Below are 19060 nucleotides of genomic sequence, written 5' to 3'. Positions count from 1 at the left end.
TCTTGATGAGTGTTGCTAGAGGCTTGTCACTTTTATTTATTGTTTCAAAGAAACAGCTCTTAGGTTCATTGATCTTTTCTATTGTTATTCTGTTTTCTATTTCATTAATTTCCACTGATCTTTATTATTTCCTTCCTTCTACATATTTTTGGGGTTTATTTCTTCCTCTTTTTCTAGTTTCTTTAGGTGTAAATTTAGATTATTTGGAATTTTCCCACCTTCTTGAGGTAGGCGTTTATAGCTATAAACTTTCCCCTTATAACTGCTTTTGCTGCATCCCATAAATTCTGTAAGGTTTTGTTTTCATTTTTGTTTGTGTCAAGGTAGTTTTTGATTTCCTGTTTGATCTGTTGATTATTTGGAAGCATGTTGTTTAATCTCCATATTTCTGTTTTTTTTCCAGTTTTCTTCTTGTAGTTGATTTCTAGTTTCATGCCACTGTGGTGAGAAAATATGCTGGATATAATTCCAATCTTGTTGAATTTATTGAGGCTTGATTTGTGGCCTAGTATGTTATCTATCATAGAAAATGTTCCATGTGCAGTTAAGAAAAACATGTAATCTACAGTTTTTGGATGAAATGCTCTATAAATATCTATTAAGTCAAATGGGTCTAATGTGGCATATTAGACCATTATTTTCTTTTTAATTTTCCATCTGGATGGTCTATCCATTGAGGTAAGTGCAGTATTAAACTATTATAGTATTACTGTTATTTCTGCCTTTATGTCCATTAAAATTTGTTTTATATACTTGAATGCTCCTATGTTGGATACATAGATATTTACAATTGTTATATCCTCCTCTTGGATCGACCCTGTTAAAATTATGTAATGTTGTTCTTTGTCTCTTTTTAAATTATTTGTTTTAAAGTCTATTTTGTCTGATGTGAGTATGGCTACCCCAGCTTTCTTTTCATTTTTGTTTGCATGGAATATCTCTTTCCATCCTTTTACTTTCAGCCTGAGCATGTCTTTCGATCTAAAGTGAGTCTCTTGCAAGCAGCATATAGATGGGTCTTGTTTTTCTTTTATCCATTCTGTCACCCTATGTCTTTTGATTAGAGCATTTAATTCATTTATATTTACAGTAGTTATTGATAGGTATGTGCTTTTTGCCATTTTGTTAATTGATTTTTGGTTGTTTTTGTTATTCTCTATTCCTTTCTTCTGTTCTTGACCTCGTCCTTTTGGATTTGTTGGTTTTCTTTAGGATTTTGATTGAATTATTTTCATTTTTTTGTATATTTTTGTATGGTTTTGATTTATGGTTACCATGAGATCCATATATAGCCATCTATATCTGTAGCAGTCTATTTTAAGTGCATAGGCATTTAAGTTCAATCGCATTGAAAAGCAGTACATTTTTACTCCATCTTCAACTGTTTATTTTTGCCATCATGTTTTATACCTGTTTTGTATATTCTCTGATTATTTATTATAGTTCTAGCTAATTTTGCTACTGTTGTTTCTTACCCTTCATATTAATTTTATAAGGAGTTGATTCACTGTGATTATTATATATTTGCCTTTAGCAGTGACTTCTTTTTTTCTTCCCTGCAGGTTTCTTATATCTGGTTATGGCCTTTTCTGCATAAAAGAAGACTCTTTAACATTTCTTGTAAGACCGGCTTAGTAATTGTGAACTCCTTTAGTTTTTTGCTTGTCTAGGAAGCTCTTTATCTTGCCTTCAATTCTGAATGATAACCTTGCCCGATACAGAATTCTAGGTCATAGATTCCTTTCTTCCAGCAGTTTAAATATTTTCTGTCACTCCCTTCTGGCCTATAAAGTTGCTTCTGAGAAATCAACAGATAGCCTTATAGGATTTCCCTTCTATGTGACTTGTTTCATTCTTGCCGCCTTTAAGATTGTCTCTTTGTCCTTAACTCTTGCCGTTTTGAATTATAATATGCCTTGGTGTGGGTGTCTTGGAGTTCATCCTGCTTGGAACTCTCTGTGCTTTCTGGACCTGGATGTCTGTTTTTATCCCCATTATTTCTTCAAATATCCTTTATGATCCTTTCTTCTCCTCTGGAATCACTATAATGCAAAGGTTAAGGCACTTGATGTTATCTCAGAGATCTCTTATACGATCCTCATTTTTTAAAATTCTTTTTTCATTTTGCTGTTCTGATTGGGTGATTTCCACTATTCTGTCTTCTAGGTCTGTAATTCATTCTTCTATATTAACTAATCTGCTGTCTATTCCTTCTAATCTTCACTTTGGTTACTGTTTTCTTCCCCTCTGATTGGCTCTTTATTACATTTTCTATCTCTTTGTTCAAGTGTTTTCTGAGTTTCTCTGTTCTTCTCTCAAGTTTGTTTAGCATCCTTATGACCAATTCTTTGAATTCTTTATTAGGCAAATTAGCTCCATTTCATGAGAGTTTTTCTCTGCAGTTTTTTTTTTTTCGTGTTCCTTCATTTGGGACGTATTTTTCTGTCTCCTCATTTTGACTTGCAGTGTTGGTCCCTATAAGTTCGATTGAATAGCTATCTCTCTCAGTCTTGAAAAAGGTGGTCTCTGTGTAGACTGTAGAATAGCTTTGACCGGCTTGTTGTAATAGTAACTGGCGCATGTGGTGTGTCACCTGGCCAGAAGGAGTGGGTCCCAGGTTGGGTAACCTGATGTGTGCATGCTTTCTTGCCCTTCTAATCCAAGTGTGGCTGCCTGGTGTAGGTGGGGCTGCTCCTGTCATGCCTTGTTGCTTTAACTGTCTGTTGTCAGAGTAGGGTGTGAGTAAGGCTGCTTGTGTGCTTGCATCTCAACGAGCTCCACCCACTTTCTGGGTTGGTGCAGCCTTGTCTGCCAGTAAAGACATAATTCTCTATTCTGCACCCTCTCTGGGGCAGTGCAGCATCTCACAAGCTCAGCCTGCCTGGGCGCTTTAATTGTCTGTCCTCAGGGTAGGGTTTGGGCCACCCTTGGTGCCTGAGTCTCAATGCCCTCCTAACACCACCCTTTTCAGAGTTGGGCAGCCTTGCCTGAGCACACAGCAGCATCCCACTTATTCTAGAAGGGTTAGCCCTTCATGTAGGTACCGCAAAGTTTTGCTAGTTCTGCACTTTCTTCAGGCAGCCCCACTATCTCCTCACTTTCTCTGGACAGGGGAGCCCTGCAGGCAGGTACTGCAGCATTTTGCAAGCTTCGCAGTCTGTCCAGGGAAGGGGAGCCCTGCATACTCAGCCCAGCAGCACCCTGCCATACCTGCTGGATCAATCTGCGGGTGGAGGGGCTCCTGGTATGCGTGCTATAGCACCCTCCTATTCCTGCTAGATCTAGCTAGAGGGGGTGGCGTGGCTGGGATGCTCTACAGCACCCTACAGGTCGGCCATAGAACCTGGATGAAGCCCCCACCTGCTATCCATCTGCAGGGGAATCGTAAACAATGGCGCTCACCTGTTCCTCTGATCCTGGGGTGTTCCCAGCTCCCAGAGAGCTCTCACAGTTCCCCCACCTTCTCTGTGTGGTCTCACTCTTTTGCTTGTTGTGTAGAAACTGTAAAACGCATAGCTCACAGCTGTCTCTCAGGAGGAATTGCTCTAAATATAGGTGTACATTGGGTGTGTTCTCGGGAGGGAGTGAACTCAGCCTCAACCTACGCTCCCATCTTGGACCCGACTTGAGAAATTGGATTTTAATTATCTTCTCCTAGCTGCATTTCCTTGGGATGCCATAGAATTTGCACTGTATGTATCATCAGAGAAATCACTGGGGCCTGTGTTAGGAAAAATCCCATGAGCTTCAGAGAGATCATTTGATTGGCTATACTCAGATCAGATCTGAGCCTTACATGGGTATAATAGACTCGGAAAACTTTTACGTATGAATATGTGTTTTGTTAACTTTAAAATGCTGTTCTCCTTTTTACCCAACTAACTTCTGCTTATCCTATAAAATTCAAGAAGCTTTTAGAGCTCCCAGAACATCATCTGTAATCCTCTAATACACTACCTTATGATCAATGTCTTGTTTCTGCCAGATTCCAGGCAGCGTCTTCTTATAAAAGTGCCTGTTTCTTTCATCTTTTTACCCTCAGTGCCTCTCACAGAACAGGAGCTCAGTCTATAATGACTGAATAAATGCATAATCAGCTGAGTGCCTAGATGAATAAATGTATTTTTTAGTGATTGCTGAGTTAGCATCATTTCGGAATTTTACATAGGATTGGATTAAAATACATCTTCTGGTATATCTTATCCTTTTACTTTCATTTTATGTTTTTGCATATCCTAATTTTAGGTTCTAATATAATATGGTATGTTTTACTTTAAAATAAACATGAAGCATTTTTTTTTCAAATTGCTCATTGGAATGTTATGTGAAAACGAGGCAGTGTTGAATGAAGGGACTTGGCCCTGATGGAAGTGTGGGCAAAATGGAAACATTTACTTAAAATATTGTCGGGTTTGTCTACACCAGTACTCTGGAACCTGATAGAAGTTGTTCTTAACTTCTAAGCCACTTTTCCTGTAAGAAGATGCCTGGAGATAAGCTTCTTCACTGATCAGGAATGTTCCTATAGGAAGGGACCAAAACACCCCAGGCTCTGCCTCCATGGGTTTAATCTACCTCATGGGCATCTTTTTTATTGCGTTTTTAAAATATTCAAATTTGAATGCCTTTAGAGGAGGCATGAACCTTTGGAAGCCAGATGGTAACTGTCTAAATTCTGAAGACGTTTACTCCCTCCATGCTTGCTGTCTTTCTAGTTTACATTTTACTCTTGCTACCTCTGCCAAAGTGGTTTAAGGATCTGCCCAAGGTTGCAGAGTTCAAGGCTCCTGCCTTTCAAGTCACTACAACCCCATCATTTGATAGGCACCTTGGCAATTTTTCCTATTAACAACAATAAACATGATAAAATGAGAGTGTTTGCGTGAAAAAGTCTCAAAAAGCAAAGACCTTTTTCTTAAGGCAAATATTTATCGAACTGAAACTTTAAAGAAAGCATGTTGCTTTTGTTGATGGTCTCATGCATCAGAGCTTTGTTTTTTTGTGTTAACTCTAAAAGCGTGGGAGCTTAAAACCAAGCCTTAAATGTGTTCAGTGAAAGAGCCCTGGCTCTGGGGGTTATAGATAAAATAGTTTCAAAACCCCACCACACCTCTAAAAATACTCCAGAAGGTAAAGCCATGTTAGAAGTTTGCTTTTAACTTTTAGCACATAGAGGACACAAAGAGAGACTAAAGTAGCTCTATAAATCTTCCTTTAAACTTGTGCTGTTAATGCTGAATTTTAACTCAATAGAATTGACATTACTAGATAAAATGTAGACTCTAAAAATACAATATATGCTGTAGAATTATTTCTGTTCAGTAAATATTATGGTATAATGTGTATGGATGAAACAACTGCTGAAGCTCATGGAAGACTATATGATCTTCTAAGATATATGTCAAAAGATGTGTTTGGAAGTAACATTAAAATGTCTTTCATTCATGTACACAACATATGTTTCCTCCTCTTGCTGATGAATGATCCTTTGTTATCCCAGACAAATGAGGCACACTGGAGGCTCTGCCTTCCAGAGAAGTTGTTTCTATTTTCTCTTTAGTAACTACCTCTGCCCCTCAGAAAGAACCACCCAAGCAAAAACACAACCACAGGAAAACATACTATATTTTGAAATTATAGGAAAGATGGAGAACAAGCTTATTACCTTCCATTGTATAAAAGTCCTTCAGTACTTGGGAAACTGTAAGACATTGAAGAAAGAAATTGAAGAGGACACGAATAAATGGAAGGATATATACTGTGCTCATGGATAGGAAGAATTCACATCGTTAAAATGTCCATACTACCCAAAGAAATCTACAGATTCAGCACAGTCCTATTAAAATATCAATGGCATTTTTCATAGAACTAGAACAAATAATCCCAAAACTTACATGGAAACAGAAAAGACCCTGAATAGCCACAGCAATCTTGAGAAAGAAGAATAAATTTGGAGGTATCACGCTACCTGATATCAAATTATACTACAAGGCAATAGAAATCAAAACAGCATGGCACTGGCATAAAAACAGACACATAGATCAATTGAACAGAATAGAGAGCCCAGAAATAAAACCACACCTATATGGGCATTTAATCTATGACAAAGGAAGGAAGACTATACAATGGGATAAAGATAGTCTATTCAGGAAGTGGTGCTGGGAAAACTGGACAGATACATGTAAAAAAATGAAAATGGACCACCTTCCTACACCATATACAAGAATAAACTAAAAATGGATTAAAGACTTAAGTGTAAGACCCCAAACCATAAAACTCCTAGAAGAAAACATAGGCATAAACTGTTTGACATCAGATATATATATATAGATATATATATATATACATATATATATATATGTCTGTCTATCTATCTATCTATCTATCTATCTATCTATACAACTATTCGATATATCTCTTCAGGCAAGGGAAACAAAAGGAAAAATAAACAAATGGGACCACATCGAACTAAAAATATTTGCACAGCAAAGGAAACCATCAACCAAACAAAAAGACAATCTATTGAATGGAAGAAGGTATTTGTCATTGATACATCCAATAAGGGTTGATATCTAAAATATACAAGAAACTTGTACAACTTAAAATCAAAAAGACAATCCCATTAAAAAAATGGGCAAAGGCCTGAATAGATGGAATTTCTTAAAAGAGGACATACACTTGGCCAATAGACATGAAAAGATACTCAATATCACTAAAAATAAGAGAAAAGCAAATTAAAACTGCAGTGAGATACCATCTTCACACCTGTCAGAATGGCCATCATTAAACAAGTGTTGGCAAGGACGTGGAGAAAAGAGAACTTTTGTGCACTGTTGGTGGGATTGCAAATTGCTGCAGCCACTATGGAAATCAGTATGAAGGTTCTTCAAAAAATTAAAAATAGGACTACCTTATGACCCAGCAATTCCACTGCTGGGTATTTATCTGAAGAAATCCAGAACACTAAATCGAAAAGATATATTCACCTCTATGTTCATTGCAGCATTATTTATAATAGCCAAGATATGGAAGCAACCTAAGTGTCCATCACTGGACAACTGGATAAAGAAGAGGTGGTACAGATATACAGAGGGTGCCAAAAAAATGTATACGTATTTTAAGAAAGGAAAAAACTACTAAAACTAATACTCAATATATACTGATAACAAAAGGTGAATACAAGTCATATGTATACATCTTTTGTGGCTCTCTCGGTGCAATGGAATGTCAGGCATAAAAACACACACGAAATCCTACCATTTGCAACAACATGGATGAACCTAGAGGGTATTATGCTGTGAAATAATTCAGACTGAGAAAGACAAATACCATATGATTTCACCTATATGTGGGATCTAAAAACCAAAATAAACGAACAAACAAAACAGAAACAACTCATAGATAGAGAACAAACTGCTGGTTGCTAGATGGGAGGGGGTTTGGGGGAATGGGTGAAAAAGGTGGAGAGATTAAGAAGTACAAATTGCCAGTTATAAAAACGGGGATATAAAGTCCAGCATAGGGAATATAGTCGGTAATATTGTAATAACAATGTGTGATGTCATATGGGTACTAGATTTATCAGGGTTATCACTTCCTAGAACACCTGAAACTAATATAATACTGATGTAGACTGTAATTAAATTTTTTTTAAATTTTTTAATCTTGTAGTTTAATCTTTTCACTATACTTCTGACATACATAATTAATGAAAATTAGGACTATAAAATTTTCTTTCATAAGAAAGAAATTTACTCTATCCAATCTCCATTGAATTCTGTTCTTTGATTCTGATGAGCTCTTTGGATAATTCATTTTGAAAACCGACCCTCTGATCCAAATTTCTGATATCTCCTCTGTAATAAGTCACTTTGATAGATTATGTTTCTGAGACCATGTTGGGAAAGGACTTTAAAGAGCCATCTAGTCCAAGGGTTTTATGTTTGTCTTTGTTTTTAACTTGTCATGTACTGGTGAATATATCAATGGAAACGTGAAATCCTGGAAATTACAAACTAAAGGGTTTGTGTGTTTGTGCAGAGGGTCTATAACTTTTGTTAGATTCTCTGAAGCATTGGCGTCTCCTAAAAAGTTCAGAATAAACAACACGTCCCTGCCTCCATCATTTTAACTTGAGTGCTTTTACAGCTTGCCTGAGATCTATTGTTAACAGCCTTTTGACTATCCAGTTTCATAGTATGATGTGTCTCACAGTTGGCCAAAGCAAATTGCTACCAGTAACAGATGAGTAAGGGACCTAGTGTAGTCTTTCCACATAATGCTGTCAGTAGAACTGTCTTGGACATTGTGGCCAAATAGAAGTGCACCTGAAATGTCCAGAACCATATGGGTATCATTTTCATGTCCATAAGAGTAATGGGGCAGAGGTAGGAAATATCCGAAATGAATGAGTATTCTGCCATTAGGACACAGGTTTTTAGATTTAAAAAGGGGAATATTTGTCTTAAGTTCCAAGGAAGTACATATCCAGTTGAAGTGGTATATATCCACCTGAGTGGCAGTTAAAGACTCTAAGATGATTTGAAATTTAGTAATGATGTGACTTAAAATCTTGGGAAGCTGGTTATATGACCACCTACTTTAGTTTGAAATTCCTTGTAGACTAGAAATAGGGTTCAGAAATTTCTAACAACAATCCAGGGAGTGTGCTTGTCAGAATCAACAGCGGTGTTCATTAGCTGGAAAAGTAGTAATTATCTTTTTAAAACCAAAGTAATTATCTTTCTAAATCAAATATTGAAATATCTAAGAGAGTCAAAAGTAACACAAGATGCTTTTGTGTTAAAAAAGAATCTGGTTGTTCGGTTTTTAAAGTTTTTTAATGCTTAAAGAGAATTTTGTCTGGTAGAATAACAGATTAGCCTCATAATTCCAATTTAAAATGCATAAATTGAGTAATTGATTTAGATTTGTGGTTTTAGGTTGAAATATTACTAAATTGATCTGCCGTGTTGGAATATTTTAAAAGAACTTGATTTGGTTTATTTATAAATTTAATGTATTTGATTTAAGAGATTTATTTAATTAGTCAGGAAGGTTTTAAGTCAGACAATTGAAGTACTTAAAGGAAATCAAATACATTAAACTTATAAATTAATTTTAAAATGTTTGAAGAGCTTTAATTAACTGTTTATAAATGGAGCTAAATATTCCTCTACGTTCCCTTAAAAGCAATTGCTAAAATTTACTAGATTATAAATAGAGCTAAATTTGTAAGCTGAATGGAGAAACTTAAGGAAAACCAGGCTTTTAAATTTGTAATTTGGATAAATAGTAATATTTAAAACCAAAATACCATCAGACTCACCTTTTCTGAGCACAAAGGTCAGTCACCCCCAAGAACTCTAAAACCTCATGTTTAATGCACACTTTTTCTTTTAAACATAGAATTGTCCCTCATTATCAGAGAAGTATGCATTCCCTTTTTTTCAAGAATCATGCGGTACTCTGGATAGTTGCCCTTTTTTCCATTTTTGATAGACACATTTTTGCTCGGAAAAGAAAAAAAATCCCTGCAAATATGATGTTTGGAGAGCAATACAAAGTCGAGGGGATTGTGACAGTCTAAACAATATGCACTATTTGTTACTAGGTGATTATCCCAGTGTATAACTTCTGATTTGTTTTTTTTCGGAGAAGTTGGAAATTGAATGTGAAATCTCTCCTGAAAAACATTGGTACCAATTTAAAAATAAATCTGGGAGTGGGGTATAGTCAACATTCTGGACTGAATTAGCCTGCAGGTAACTTGCTTTAGAACTTTGTTATATAAGAAAGTGCTATGGACGGTGATGTAATCTGAATCCCCACCATCCTCTGCCCCTGAGAGATGGAGAACTTGGCAACATTCTGATCATCCCTAGAATCCACTCCTACCAAAGCATTGCTAAATAACATAGGTTTTACTAAAGATTTTGAAGACTCGATGGAGGGGGAGTTTATTGTATTTACATATACACATGCCACATTAAAAAAATTATGTAAATATCCGCCATTATGTATTTCTTTTCTCCTGCCTTTTCTACACAGCTACTCTGCTTGGGGTGGAGAGCGAAACTGGGGTGGCAGTGATTTTGTTTCCTTCTCAGCCTTCACTCAGTACCCAGGAAGCCAGGCTTCTGTCTCCTTCCCTGATTCTCCCTGGGCGCTTCCACTCCGCTTTAGTAAGCAGAGCAATCTGCGTGGTCCCACACTTAAGCCTTCTGAGCACCTGGTGCTGCTGCTGCTGCTGCTGAGAAGATAGAAGTGACTTTGTTCTGGTTTTGGTTGTAACCAGTACCAAATGCCAATATCTAAATATTGGGCACGCACAGCCCATGTTCTCTAGTTCACTGGTGCCCACCTCGAGGTGCTGGCACTTGCCTCCTTTTTTTACTGTTCTTCTTGGAACAGCAGCTGCCACTGCCGCCCTTCCCACATTCCCTAGGCCTTGCCATTTCTGTCACACTGGGCCTGACTTCTGGTGTCAGCAACTACTTCTCTCTCCCTCAGCACTTTCTCCGGCTGCTGGAGCCTCTTCTCAGTCCCACTGCAGGCACACAGCAGGCTGCGAGTGCTGGGCAATTAACCCTCTTCCACCCCACAGCCCATGATGGGGTTGGTGTATGGGAACACCGCTACCTCCATCCTCCGGAGGGATGCTTGCGTTCTGTGCTGCTTCCCAGAGTTCCTCAGTGGGCGGGGTTAAGTGCCAGTTGCCCGTCCTGGTAAGCTACTGATAATGAACCCTTTCTCCGCTTTCTTCTCTTGCGCTGTCTCATGTTTTCATTTCCCTGACTCACCTCCCACTCACATTCTAATGTCCACCCCTAGATCTACTCTGGGAAACATAAACTATAAAATTGCCTCAAACCAGATGCCGTTTTAATAAAATTATTTCAGCATGAAATTTAGTTAGCCCTTAGCAATCATAAGGGAGAGCAAGCATTTCTTGCACAGCTCTCTCGAATCTAGTACTCGAGCACAGCGCTTCTCTTACTCACTGTAAAGAAAAACATGCTCTCACAGTCGTCTGGCCTTAAAAATCATGCCGAGTATTAGAAAAGGGTGTTTTTGTCTCTGAAAAGTAGGATTCAACAATTTGAATTTTAGTTCATCAGGCCAACCCCTGTGTATGCAGGAAGACACAAATGGGAATAAAATACAGTCTGATACATGCAATGTGGAAAGCATGTTCAAGTTACTATAGGAGCCCAGGATGGCCTAACTGCCTGGTGGGGGTATGGAAAGTCTTCCCTGAGAAAGCCAATCCAGAACAGATTTCGAAGGGAAACTTTTCCAGAGAGGTGGAGTAGGAAGGGGAGGTTTGAGAAGGGGGAGGACATGTAATGTAGAAAGAACAGAGCGTGCAAAGGAATGAAGTTATGAAAAAGCAGGATGCACTTAAGCAGCATGGCACTGAAGGTCCCTCAAAAGGGAATGAATGAAGATGAGATTTCAAAGATAGGAGGAGCCAAGTCATGGTATTGTATGTCATGTGAAGAATTTGCAATTTAGGTTTTAGGTAAGATGGAGTTAGTGAAGAGTTTTAAATAGGGCAATAATGCGCTAAATGATTAAAACCACAATGAGCTGTCACCTCACACCTGTCAGAATGGCTATCATCAATAAATCAACAAACAAGTGTTGGCCCAGATGTGGAGAAAAGGGAACCCTCGTGCACTGCTGGTGGGATTGCAGATTGGTGCAGCCATTATGGAAAACAGTATGGCGTTTCCTCAAAAAATTAAAAATAGAACTACCATATGACCCAGCAATTCCATTTCTGGGTATTTATCCCAAGAAATCCAAAACACTTAATTTGAAAAAATATATGCACCCCTATGTTTACTGCAGTGCTATTCACAATAGCCAAGATATGGAAACTACCAAAAAGCCCATCAGTGGACAATTAGATAAATTGTGGTACATTTATACAATGGAGTATTACTCTGCCAAAGAATGAAATCTTACTATTTATGACAACTTGGATGGATCTAGAGCAGCAGTTCTCAACCTTCCTAATGCCGCGACCCCTTAATACAGTTCCTCATGTTGTGGTGACCCCCAACCATAAAATTATTTTTGTTGCTACTCTATAACTCATTTTGCTACTGTTATGAATCGTAATGTAAATATCTTTTTGTTTTCCGATGGTCTTAGGTGACCCCTGTGAAAGGGTCGTTCAACCCCCAAAGGGTTCGCGACCCACAGGTTGAGAACCGCTGTTGTAGAGCATTGTCATCGTCAAGTTTATGCAACTTTTCACAAGCTTGATGTGCGTTCTTCCTTTATGGAAGTAAAATATGGCAAATATGCACAGTTTGGTCTTCCATCTTCAACTTGTTGTAAAATCTCCAAAACTCAACCAAATCACTCAATTTTTTTTTAGAATGAAACTAGAACTGTCAGCTGTCAAATGACATAGCAGTAACAGATGCAAATGACTCTAGTACTTCCAAAAATGAACTAGCGCCATCTGTTGCAAACATGCATCATGACTTTTCCAACGACCCAATAGCTTTCTAAAAAATGTTTTTTGAGCATACAAAGAACAATCTTATGACCAATTACTGCCTTGGAACCCTGTTACATTTATATTCCTAATGTCAAAATACCAGCAATGTTCTTAGGTACAAAGCCATATTTATATTCTTTTACCATTTAGTAAGATAAAATTCTCTTTTGCTGCTGTAATTCTGAATTGAAAACTTTTTTGTCATAGAATAAGGCTTTAGTTTCTTAAGTTATTTAATAAAATGAGACTTAGATTTTATATCATGAGAATAATGCAATAGGGAGAAACTATACACTATTGCCAAGGGCAAATAAAAGAATCAAGACAGATTTTTTTAAATGATGAATTTTCAAATGAGAATATTGATCGCGTAGCACGTAGTAGTGTTAACTATAATAAACTCACAGTAGTGCTGTAGCATAAAATGTTACAATTCCTATCATACGCACCAATTAGGTTATCAGTAAATACACAATAAAAGAACTTTTTATTATATTTTGATAGTAGTAAATTCTATGGTATACCATTATGTTGATAGATCCATCAAAATAGTATTTTAGTGGTTAATATACCATTTTTAAAATTTTATTACATTTATTGGAATGACATTGGTTAATAAAATTATATATGTACAATTCTATAATTCATCATCTGTATCTGGTGTGTTCATCACCAAACTCAATCTCCTTCCATCACTGTATTTGACATCCTTTATCCTTTTTACCTCCCCCCTAGAGGACCTGAACAGATACTTCTCCCAAGAAGACGTGCAAATGACCAACAGATACATGAAAAGACGCTCAACTTCACTAGCTATTAGTAGAATACCAATCAAAATCACAATGAGATACCACCTCACACCTGTTAGAATGGCTATCATCAACAAGACAAGTAATACCAAGTGTTGGGGAGGCTGTGGAGAAAAAGGAACCCTCATACACTGTTGGTGGGAATGCAGATCTGTGCAGCCGCTATGGAAGGCAGTGTGGAGGTTCCTCAAACATTAAGGATAGAATTACCATATGACCCATCAATCCCTTTTCTGGGTATCTACCCGAAAAATTTGAAAACATTTATCTGTAAAGATACATGCACCCCCTATGTTCATTGCAACATATTCATGGTGGCCAAGACATGGAAACAAAGTGTCCTTCGATGATTGGATAAAAATACCATTGTTAAAAATGAAAAGTACCTAAATAATCATTATGATAATGACGCTGATATAAATGATTGCTGTTACATTTAGAGTCAACTGAATTAAGTGGACAATAAATAAACCAAGGAACTCGGTAGTACATTTTGGGTAATAAATTTAACTTTGGCACCTTGGTTTCGGCAGAAGCAAAAAAAGATCTGAGACACTAAATAAATGTTAAATGATACTGTTTTGCTGTTTGTATTTAATTTCTAAATTTATTTTGATTTGAGGTTTCATTACAAATGATAAGAACAAGGAGTTTATGCCTAGCATTATGTAATGTGATAAAAACAATTTAAAATAAATACTTGGTGTTTTCTTTTTTTCCTAAAAGGAGACACGTATACTCCTGAAGTTTAAGAAACACTGGCCTGTGTGAGAAATGAGGGTTGAAATGAAGACTTTTAGGGAATAGCTGGGAATGCTCCGCCTGTATTATTGCTTGGTACATTGGGTAGATAAACTCATGTATTTCCAGTGAAAGCATCTCTCCTTGGTTACCCATAGTATATCAGCCACTGTCTTCAGCATGAATGATACAGAGATAAGAGGCATGGCTGGTCCTGCAGGAACGTGGAAGTCCCACACTTGGAGTGATCTCAGTGTACAACTCTGCCAGTACTGCTCCACAATTTGATCCCTCGGTTGCTTTAGAAATCCCAGGTGATTAGAAGCTCAAGAGGATAGTTTCATCTTTCTCTCTAAATCAGTGGAAAAATTTTTACCTGCCAGTCACTATTTCCTTTATGTTATTAAAAAAAAACAAGAGGCAATCGCCTAAAACAGCCTTCAGGCAAGCTGAAATATTTACCAAGCCCTAACACTTTCTCCAATCTTGAATATTCCCAGGGAGGTACACAGGTAGCCACATACAGAAAATCCACCTCCTTCTCATTCACCAAGCAAACCTGATGGCTCTGCTCAGATAAATGGACATTTGTCCCGAGAACAATACACGAATTTTAACTTAAGTCATGTTTAGGTTAAATAATACTTACAAATATATTTATTAAAGTGTTTGGATAAGAGTTACTTTCCCTTTCTATTTTACGAAATGTGGGCTTCCATAAGCAGTTTTAATTACAGCAGAGGAAGAAGAGAGGGAAGAAAGAAGGAAAAAGAGAAGAGGGGGATGGAGAAAAAGGATGGAGAGAGGGAAGGTGAGGGGTCGGGGGGGAGATGAAGCATATCAGGCAAGAAATGACCTTAAACTTACGTAGACATGCCTTAAAACTAATAATACTATACAATCTGCATCTTCACCTTTGTCTTCGGATTGGTAGAGGAGAGATGAGCAGTGATTTGCTTCATGCTATCACTTGAGACATTTTCTTGAAGCTCATAGGCCTTCTTATCCCAGTTCCGCTACTTAGTACTACTTGCTCTTAACATCTGTTTTCAGTTTCCTGATGAGAAAAGTGGGCATGAAAAAGGAATCTCACAGGAAGAATGAGAGGATTAAGAGTTAATGTACGTAGAGCACTTAGACCACCGCCTCGCACACGTGTGGTGAGTGCTAAGTTTGTGCTGCTTCTTATCGTTGTGTTATTTACTGAGTGTCCATTGTGAACAGAACACCATCCTGTGGCTGAGCTGAGTTAACTAGAAAATTAGCAGTCAACGCTTTTACCCTCCAGGGACAAGACACGTGGCTTTGGAACCAACAGTGTGATGAAATGTTTTAGAGGGTAGCTCTAGTTGAACTAATTACCACCTACACCCATCTGTGCCGTTTGGTCCCTTGCCAACATCTTTTCTGTGATTGTGTTGATAGGGGCATATTCTTTCAGCGATTTGATTTCAAGTAGTTGTCCACAAGCTTATCTGAAGAGTGACTGCATCAGAATATCCTGGGAACTTAACAATATAAATTCTTAGGTGCCACCCCCCAGTGAATATAGATCTTGAATTTCTGAAGGTTGCACAAAACAGTGCCATTCATATGCACATTACTCATCCTCAGATACAGAGAATGCAGCATAATGGAAAGCATTCCAATTTCCATGCTGAACAATACCCCCAAACAGACATTAAAATTGTTTAATTGGAAAGGAAAAGACTCCCTCTCATTGTATGACTCACAGGGCACTGTCTGGCCCAGGTATCAAGAGGCAGCAGCTTTTAGTGAAAGCTCTGCAGCCTGACAGGTTGGGTTAGGTCTGGCTCCTCCACTTAAGAGCTGTGTGAACTTGGGCAAGCTGCTTAACCTCTCTGTGCCTCAGACGCCTCTTACGTAGGAGAGCTGTTATAATCAGAGCTTATCTCATTGTTTGTTGTGCAAATTAAGTACAATAGATGTAAAATACTTGAAACACTACCCAGCATATAGTATATACTCAATAAATGTTGGTTATCCTTATTAATATCAGGAATTATTGTTAATCTGAATCCACAGCATACAGTCTTGAGTGTTTGAGCATTAAGGGATTTCCCCCCCCCCTTCTATTTACAGTCTCAGTAACACGTTAAATTAGAAGTCTTTCTTTTACAGCTGTTCCTAAAAGTAAGCTTTCAAAAAAAAATGAGTCAACATGAAAAATACCACTTCAGTAGCTCAGGAATTAATCTTTCCAATGCCATGAATATTCTTTTAATTTGGCATGTTTTAATGCAACACAAGGAGAGAGGATTGCTTAGCAAGTACTAAGCATTTATTAAGGGCAATTTCAAAAAGTCTAAAGGAAAACACAGAGAAACGTGTTTATAGGGGTGAAGGCAGAGGCAAAAGTCAGCGTAAATGCAAAGAAATGAACAAATCACCCTTTAGAATGAATTTCATTTTATCCATGTAGATTTGTATTAAAAAAAAAGGACAGCAAATAATTTGTTTGCTAAAAGTATACACAGAATCCTCCTCATCCCTGCCTAATAGAATTCACAGATACTCTTTGTTAATATTGAAAATTCATGTGCTAGTCTCTGCCTAAGTTAACTAAAGGGAATCGGAAATGGGGATACTTCTAGGAGGTTATACACTGAGAAATGTCCCTTCACAAACACTCTGCACTCAGGCTCATACATTTTTAACGTGTGTGATGGTTGTTGGGGGCAATGTATGGAGATTTATCCAGATTCCAAAATCCCAAATAAAGGTTAATGGCTAAAAATGAAAGGGAAAAAAAGAAAATTATATTGGTTTGGAGAGAGTTGATGCATTTCTACTATATCAGCATTGATTTTAAAGATCTGAATGACATACAGACTGATGAATAATTCAGATTGCATTTATTAATCCACTGACCTTCCACATGGCTTCATAAAAATGAAAATAATGTTCTTCTCCTGCTTCATCTTCCATCAAATGGAATATGTGTATGTAACTGGGTAGAATTTTTTTGGTGTACCCCACTCCAGCACAATCTACACACATGTATTTTTGCATGTCATATGTTTGGAAGAAATGTTGAGATAATTTCAATAACACGTATAAAGGAGATCATTTTGCCCCCTACTGGCAACTGACTGAGGTCTGTAAAACAGACAGTGCTGATTATCATGTAACAAGTGGTTACCTGGCAACTAGAAACTAGACAATGTAGCAACACAGTTTTATGTCCTCAGTCTAGGATTGACTCAAAGGGAATTGCCACCAATGCCTCCACAGGACTACATCCTAGAAGATTAGGAGTTTTGTCCCATGGCCTCCCATTTCTGCAGTATTTAAAGCCATCACATTCAATGTTCTTGCTTTGCAAATAGATTAGTTGGTGATGCTATTAACCAAAATTGAGATTCCAGGAAACCAGAACATATTTGTTGGAGATAAGATTAAATGAGATCACTCTTTGAACAGGTTGAGTTTGAGACAACTTCGGGGCCCAAATCAGAAAAATATTAGGAAGTTGGAAAGTTTACTATTACGGGGGGAATATATTAACTGTCCATATTGTTCCAGCCATTCATTTGAAAGTCACTTATCTATAGTAATGTTAAGGGATCTGTTATTTCTTTTATTGGTAGGTACTGCCTAAGCGTCTTCTTTCAGTTGTTAGCTCCACTTTGCCACAAGTATTCTCCACACAGTATTAAAACTGAAGTTTTGGCTATCACCCTATGACAACATACAAAATACCAAAGGCATTTATAACAAAGTTTCCTGTAAGACTTCAAAAATAGGTGTGTGAAAAATATATATGAGATTTTTGGTGTAAGAGACTCTTACCTCTATTATAGATACGTAAAAAGGCCAAGAGTGAAAATTACAGAATTATATGTGATGCTCTTTTTGGAGAGAGTGGTATTCTGGTCTCCACTGACCCCCAGTGAGTGGGAGGTATTGATTTACAACTTGGGTGGAGTTTAATACATGTCTCCAACAGTTTTGCAGACCAATGAACTATTAATGAGGAGGCTGGCCTAATAAGCCAGTGATAGAAGACTAGAAGATTATGACTTAGAAGTAACTACACTCCCAGAATTTGTTGAAACAAAGGGTCCATGAGTGTTTCCTGAGGGGTAGGCATGGCCTATCTACATAGCAGAAAGAAAGCTGGTGATGGGTTTGTCGTAAACTATCCACAGGGCACATAAATGATAAACAGATGTCAACAGAGGGATGTTAAAGGTATCCCCAGATCCTAAGGGGACGAGGGAGGAGGAAGCAAGAAGCAAAGACGATTTTTATCACACTCAAAAAGGCAATACAGGGCCGGCCGAGTGGTGCGATGGTTAAGACCTGGCTTGGGACGCCAGAGGGCCCTGGTTCAGATCCCACATATGAGGGCCAGTGACACTGCCCTCCACAGCTAAGATGCTGAACAACAGCTCAACCTGGAGCTGGGTTGCTGTGAGTTGCTGGCGACGGCGTAGGCTGCAGCCCCTGCTGCAGTGGGTTGCCACGGGCTACCGTGTGTAGCCAGCAGCCAGCATGAGCGGCCAGCAGCTGCAGTGAGTGGCCGCCCAGAAGCCGGCGACTTTTGTGCCTCGCCTGGGAAGAGCGCAATGATGGTGCCAACTCGGGCCAGTGAAGCAACGTCCTCCACAACTAGACTGAGGAACAAGACGACAGCAACTTGTCTGCTCCCCTCCCCCCAATTCCCCAGCACTGTTCCCATCCCAATTCCCCAATAAAAATCTTTGAAAAAAAAATACAGATGCTAATTCTTACAAGATAAAGATTGTGCCTGTGGTATACATGTAATCTAAAAAGTATCAAAACTAGATTGCCACAACTGTACCAGTCTAATAACTATGTTGCAGCTCACTGTACCTCATTACCCTTCCAGTTTTCACTCTAAAGTCAAAATATGGAACCATAAGATGGGTAAGGAGAGGTAGAATGGTGAGCTAAAAGAAAGCATCTGACACCTTTCCCCTGTAGCAGGCATCCCATTTGGAAGAGG

The sequence above is a fragment of the Hipposideros armiger genome, unplaced genomic scaffold, assembly GCF_001890085.2.
Source record: "Hipposideros armiger isolate ML-2016 unplaced genomic scaffold, ASM189008v1 scaffold_329, whole genome shotgun sequence".
In the NCBI taxonomy this organism is placed as follows: domain Eukaryota; kingdom Metazoa; phylum Chordata; class Mammalia; order Chiroptera; family Hipposideridae; genus Hipposideros; species Hipposideros armiger.
This window is presented reverse-complemented; position numbering follows the sequence as displayed.